Here is a 7,537-nt window from a genome sequence, read left to right as displayed (position 1 = left end):
AGGAATGGATAACCAAACTATGGTACATACATACAATGGAATATTATGCAACCCTAAAGAATAATGCAGAATCTGTAAAACACCACATAACATGGATGAACTTGGAGGACATTATGCTGAGTGAAATAAGTCAATCACAGAAGGACAAATATTGTATCAGTCTGTTATTGTAAAAGTCAACAGCAGCTAACAACAACAAGGGGGGATTTACTCTTTTCCTGAAAAGAGAAAGACTAGGGGATGTGTGTAGGTGGTCGGAAAAGAGACATTGGAGGGAGGATGGTTGCAAAAGCATATGAACTAGAGGAGCTACTTTCCAAAGGAAAAGGAAAAGTCAGGGCTCTAACATTGCTCAGCAGCCCAGCTTCTGAGCAGAGGTAGTGGGCAGTTAAGGAACAGCTTTGCTGAGCAGTATTTGTGCAAGATCAAGGTGAGGACTTTAAAGGAGACATAGAGAGTGGTTGCAGCCCTAGGTGGACAAGAAAGTTGAGTAAAGCTATGAAAGGAACATTATCATCTGGGAGAAAGCCTCTCACAGAATGTATTTTTAAGTTTGTATGTGGAAGCCTGTCCATTTTCAACTGCATCTAAATCAAATTTGGAGAACCCCTTATGTTCATTCACACCCACTGAGTTCATTAGAACTGATTGGAGCAAAACGAAATAATTCCATTTTCTTACACCTTTCTGAATAATCAAAACACAGTCTGCTTAATCCAAGTCATAAATAACTTTGTATTCCTATTACTATAAGCTTCCCCTGAAAGACTGTTGATACTCCACTTGGAGAATGACATGAGAACATTCTAATCCATGAGAGATAGCATTCATGTGGATGTTTAACATGAGCTGAGTTTATGATCCAAATTTCCTCTGGTTTCATCAGCACATGTGTGTCAATGAAGTCACAGCAGCAGCAGGCCATGGTGTTCCACTAGCTAGTTAAGGCAGTCTAGACACTCTCCCGCCCCACCCAGCTATCCCCAGTGTCCCTGGGAGCCTCTTGTGTGCACCTCTGAAGAGTTCTTCCAGATTCCTTGTCCATGGTCTGTCTCTGGAAATCTTCACAGCTACAGAACCCACATGCTGCCGATGTGGTATAGTGTTCCACTCAGTCCTTCTAAGCAGAGATGGAGGAAATTACCTCTCCCTTACTCTGCTTGTCACTTTGTCACCTGGGACCTGAAACAGAGTCCCTCAGACTACCCCATAGCATCTGATGTGACCTTTCTCTCTTCAAGAGCTCAGATGAGTCCAGAACACACCTTACCTGCTTTCCTTGTATTTTCTTTCACAGATATTGTTGTTGTTGTTAGTTGCCATCAAGTCATTTCCAGCTCAGGGAGACCCAATATGTGCAGAGTAGAAGTGTGCTCCATAGGATTTTCAAAGCTATGAACTTTTGGAAACAGATTGCCAGGCCTTACTTCCAAGGCACTTTTGGGTATAAAGTCACCAATTTCTCAGTTAGTAGCTCAGCATTTTACCATTTGTACTGGCTAGGCACAAACACTCCTCACAGACATCCTTTACCTCAAGACAATCTGACATGAAAAGAATTCTCATAGTCTATTGATTACTATTGGAGTCCATATCCTTCTTTCCCAACAGAAAGTGGTTCCTGTAGTTAATCTGTATTTGCAACAATTCCCCTCTCCACTGGTTCCTTCCACACAAGCTACACACATGCTCAAGTCTCTCCCTTTTTAATAAAACAGCAAACTTTCCCTCAGTCTATATCTCTCAGTGGTCTATATCTCTCCTTCCCTTAACACATAAGTGAATGGAAAAATTAGTCTGTCTCATACTTTATTCTTCCTAACCCAGCCCCAATACTCCACAGAACTAGATTTTATTTTATTTTATTTTAATTTCATTCTAGGCTTACCCTCTAGAATTTACTACAGCTAAATAGATAGAGTCACTACTCACCTGTTGTACTGTGGTGGCTTGCATGCTGTTATGATGCTGGGAGCTATGTCATTGGTATTTCAAATACCAGGAGGGTCACTCATAGTGGACCCACGGTGGAGCTTCCAAGTAAGGCAGGCTAGAAAAAAAAAGTCTGATGACTTCTTAAAATCAGCCAATGAAAACACTTTGGTTCATGACAGAATATTGTTCAAGAGGCTTCTGGAAGATGAACATCCTAGGTTGGAAGTACTCAAAATACACAGTGGCCTCAACAGCGGAGTTGTGCATACCAATCTTTGTGAAGATGGCTCAGGATTAGGCAACATTACGATCTGTTGTACATAGGGTCCCCATGGGTCAGAGTCAACTTGATGACAACCAACAACAGCACAAATACATAGGGAAAGAAGTTTGGGTAGGATTATAGAACCTTTTCAGTTGGCCTACCTCTAGCCCCCAGAAAATTCCTTTTCTGGGAAATTCTAATATGAATAGTATGTTTTTCCACCTCAGTGTATCTTTTCCATGAAAATCTTATTTTGAATATTTATAAATGTCTGTTTGTTCCTGATAAAATCAATTAGTGGAAGGAGCTGGTGGCCAGAAAGCATAAAGGCAGGTTAGTGAAGAGCATGGCAGAGAGAGAGGATTTTTCAACCTGACCATGAAGGAGTCCTTCTTTGAACTGAAGCAGGTGAAGCAAAAACTGAACATTGGAGCCTGAGGTCTACGAGGCTGAGAGATCCCTTTTGGTGCAAGTGGTTGGCAGAGGTTGGTGGAGTGTTCTGCCATCTTCCACAGTGACCTAGTGCTGGGCTATTGGAGACAAAACTAATGGTTTTAAACTCAGTGTACCAAGGAAGGGAGTTGGAAAATGTTCTGTGGTTTCATGAGTTGTATTAATTATATGTTTTCCCAGCTTTATTCACTTTGATCAAGTAGATGATTCCATCCCTGTGGCCACAGTGAGCCCTGAAGGACAGGACCTGGCTGGTGGAAATGCACAACTTTAAGATACAAAATCAGAATGACACAAAGTGCATGGACAGACATAGAAGAAGAAACCTCTTCATAGTCATAGTATCATTGAAATTGTGGGCCTTGAAGATTCTCAAGGGTCTGAAGGGAGCATAGAATGATAAGTGCAAATTATACCTGTACCATATTCTCATTTACAAAAAAAAACCAAATCAAACTCACTGACATCAAGCTGATTCTGACTCATGGCAACTCCCATAAGGTTTCCAAGGCTGCAAATCTTTACAGAAGCAGACTGCCTCATCTTTCTTCTGTGGAGTAGCTGGTGGGTTCAAACCACTGACCTTTTGGTTAGCAGCCAAATGCCTTACCACCACCAGAGCTCTTTATATTCTCATTTAAGAACTAATAAATTCTACGTATCATCTATTTATTGTGCTATTTTTCTTGGTTTATTTTAGGAAATTTTTTACTAAGGTTTATATTGGTTCATTTGAGATCTTTGTGGCCAAACTCTATCTCTGTTTTCTCAATGAAGACTTTAGTTTCTCAATGGTAAATCTTCTTGATGTAGGCAAGGCTAGGAAAGGGCTACTAGGGTCCATTGTGAGACCCAAGCCTGAAATACTGTCTTGTGAGGTGAGTCACAGGCTTGAGATATGTGGTCTCTTTTTCTGGTGTATGGCTCAGCCTTAAAAATGTACATTCTTTATTTTCATTTCAGGATCAATGTAAAAAAGCTCTCAAGCACATATAGTACTTCAAAGGGAGACACTCCAGTATTACTCTTACTAGGAAAAAAAAAAAAAAAAAATCTCACTGCCGTGAGTCAGAGCCAACTCATAGCAACTCCTCCTTGGGTTTCCAGGCAGAAATAGATTGCCCAATCTTACTTCACAGGAGTGGCTGGTGGGTTTGAACCTCTAGCCTTCAGGTTAGCAGTCAAATGTCTTAGGCACTACACCACCAGTAGTAAGGTAGTAATAATGTAGCGCATCTGTTTTGGCTCTGGTGTCCAACTCCAGTATTTACTCATTCATTCAACAAATATTTATTGAAAACTCTCTATAAACACAGCTCTCTGTACACAGACAAATATCCTGCACTCATGGAGTTTATAGAACATGAAGTGACCAGGGTGGAGTAATAGGGAAGAATTGAAGGGAGGGACAGGAAGAGCAAGATGAATGAGTGCAGAGGTAGACAGGAACAGAGCACACAATGGGAAACCCCTGAAAGATTTAAAGCAGAGGTTTAAAAGGTTCAGATTCATATTTTTAAAAACTTCTCCCAGGCTTCTGGGTGGAAAAATGATTGTAGGAGGTCATGTGTGGAAGCAGGAGAGTGAGTTAGGAGGCTGCAGTGGTCCAGGTGAGGATGATAAAGACTTGGAATTGAGTGGTGGAGGTCGTGGTATGAGAGGTGGACATTTGATAGAAGAGGATGGCTATGCAACCAAAATGAAAACATTACCCTCAGGTGGAAGGGCTGCTTGGAAAACAGAAGACTGCACTGTAGGAAAGGGGCTTAAACTTAACAGGTAACATTTGTGCTAGGAGAAAAAGGCCCCAGATTCAAGTATGGTTTGTATAAACTGAAAAAAAAAAAAAACAAACCCAAAACCAAACTCATTGCCATGGAGTCGATTCAACTCACAGCAACCCCTCCTTGGGTTTCCAAGGTGGTATCTCTACAGAAGTAGATTGCCCAACCTTCCTTCCGAGGAGTGGCTGGTGGGTTTGAACCGCCAGCCTTCTGGTTAGCAGTCAAGTGCCTTAGGCACTATGCTATCAGAGCTCCCTTTTATGAAGCCTTAAATGGGACACAGACAAAACAAACCTGACTATCTAGATGAGGGAAACTGTCACCGTGCCCACAGTATAGAGGTCAATGGAATCCACTGACTCATAGCCCTGGAGTTAATTATATATGATAGAGGGCAAAGAAAATCTTCACAAGTTCATGATTGGTGGCATTGTTGCAGGCGGGACTATCAGACTAAACCAAACTCACTGCCATTGAGTCAATTCTGATTCATAGTGACCCCCACTGGGTTTCTGAGGCTGTAAATCTTTACAGAAGTAGATAGCCCCATCTTCCTTCTGTGAAGCAGCCAGTGGGTTTAAACTGCTGACCCTCTGATTGGCAGCCAAGTGCCTTATTCATTACACAACCAGAACTCCATGAATGGGACAACAGAAGTGGGGAAAAGACCATGATTGGTTTATACACATTGCAGGTTAAAATGTTTACAGATTGGTTCTGCTGTTTTAATTACCTGGCTATGGGGTGGTTAGGATATGATACATGATCATGTGACCCTGAGTCATAGCCACAAGGTGGTTATAAGATAATACCAGGACTCCCAACCTGTAATGTCAATTAGATAACATGTGCCTGACTGGCTACTTTCCGTAAATGCCCAGGCAAGTTCCCTAGTACTTTGTGCAAGCGCCTTCCAGTATACTAGTTAACCAACTTTCAATCATACTCTTCCTGAGGGCAAACTGCCCCTCCTTTGGCTTGCTCTGGACTTGTCTAGGCAACATTGCAGGTTTAATAGTCAGCAAGCACTGAGAAATTATCATAAAGAACTCAAATGGCATCTGAACTTATGTCAAGATTCAAAATGGAGTTAGGACTGTAGACTGGTCTTCCACAAACCAAATATTTTAGAATTTAAGCTCTAATGGAAATTAACTCAAACCATGAAGGAGCTCCATCATTAGTTCTGTCAAGCTGACATTCTGTGGTCCATAGGATTTTCAATGGCTGATTTTTCATGAATTTAGTTGTGATTTTTCACTGATTACCTAGGTTGCCAGGCTTTTCTTCTAAGACACCACTTGCAAGACTCAAACCTTCACCCAGAGCAGCTGAGCATTAGTAGCAAAATGTGTCAACCCTTTGCACCATCCAGGGATCCCAAGGATCTCCTGACAGCAAGGTTATTTGGATCTGCAACATAGGGCTCAGAGGGTAAAATGGGTACCAGGAAAGAGGCTAGAGATGATTCAGATATGGTCTTGTGCTGAGATAGGGAATTGGAATGGCAATCCTGAAGTTGCCCCATGCACTGGATTGTAATCTGTAGTTTCATATGCATGCTGCCCCTTCCTCTTCCTGCTGTTGCCCAATTATTGCTGCTTAATGTTGCTAACCACATGTGGCCATTTAAATGTAAATGTAGAACTCTTGAAATAAAATTTAGAATTCAGTTCCTTGGTCACACTAGACACATTTCAAGTGCTCAATTGCCACATGTGGCTAGTGGCTACTACACTGGTTAGCACAACAACAAAACATTTCCATTTTAGCAGAAAGTTCTATTGGACAGCTACAATAGAAGGTTCTCACTCCATTGGATCAAACACTTCTGGAACTATTTCTAGGTTTTGCCTGATGATCCCAGGTTCATCTTGTCAGTTCTCTGTTGCTGACCATATGTTCTTAGACCACTATAAGCTGAGCCTTTGGCCCCATTTGCTAAGCCTGGTAAGCTAGATGATGTCTATTGTTGGGTTAGTGGTAGAATTCTCACTTTTCATGCATGAGACTCGGCTCAGTTTTCAGTCAATGTAACTCAGCACAGACACCACCTGTTTGTCAGTGGAGGTTTACATGCTGCTGTGATACTGAATAGGTTTCAGTGGCATTTGTAGACTAAGACAGGCTAGGAAGAAAGACCTGGCAACTTACTCCTGAATAATAACCAGTGAAAGCCCTATGGATCACAATGATCTTATCACATTGTATATTACAATATATCACATGACTGGCAGCTCCACTCAGCAGAAGCTAACAATGACAACAGTATGCTGGATAGTCCAGAAAGGGCTGTGGCCCAGAAAGCAGAGAGTCTGGACTTGTAGAAAACTGAGAATGGGAAGCACATGCTCAGGGCTCTGGCTGCAAGGGTGCTGCCTGGATTTCTTAAGGGTGAAGGCAGTGGCCCAAAGGGGAACATAGATAGAGAGGAAAGGCCTTTCCCTGGGCAATAAAGAAGAGGTTAGGGATTAGAAAAGAAACAATAATAATAAACAAAGACAAGGTGCAAAAATTCTGAGCTTTCCCTGCAATTCAGAGAGCAGGTTTCGTATATGTTTCAGCACTGGGCTGTGCTCAAGAATGGAGCAGACAGTGCATGTCTGCAAAACCCAAACACAGCTGGTAGATCTAATTTTAAATCCCTAAGCATTGGTTGTCAAAAATGAAGTGAAATGCTTGAAGATCAATATCTCAGGCATTAGAGATTTGAAGTGGACTGTTTTTGGCCAATTTGAATCACACAATCATATGATCTACTATGCAGGCAATGACAAACTGAAAAGGAACAATGTCATATTCATTGTTAAAACATTTCAGGATCTATCCTGAAGTACAATGCTGTCAGTAATAGAATAATATCCGTATCTCTACAAGGAAGACCAGTTAACATGACTATTATTCAAATTTACACACCAACACTGATGCCAAAGATGAAGAAATTAAAGATCTTTGCAAACTTTTGCTGCCTGAAATTGATCAAATGTGAAATCAACATGCATTGACAATTACTGGTGATTGGAATGTAAAAGTTGGAAACAAAGAAGAGCATTGGTAGTTGGAAAATATGGCCTTATTGATGGATTGTTTTGGTTTTTTT

Source organism: Orycteropus afer, unplaced genomic scaffold (genome assembly GCF_000298275.1).
Source record: "Orycteropus afer afer isolate SDZICR_OR568_19922 unplaced genomic scaffold, OryAfe1.0 scaffold00012, whole genome shotgun sequence".
NCBI lineage: Eukaryota > Metazoa > Chordata > Mammalia > Tubulidentata > Orycteropodidae > Orycteropus > Orycteropus afer.
This window is presented reverse-complemented; position numbering follows the sequence as displayed.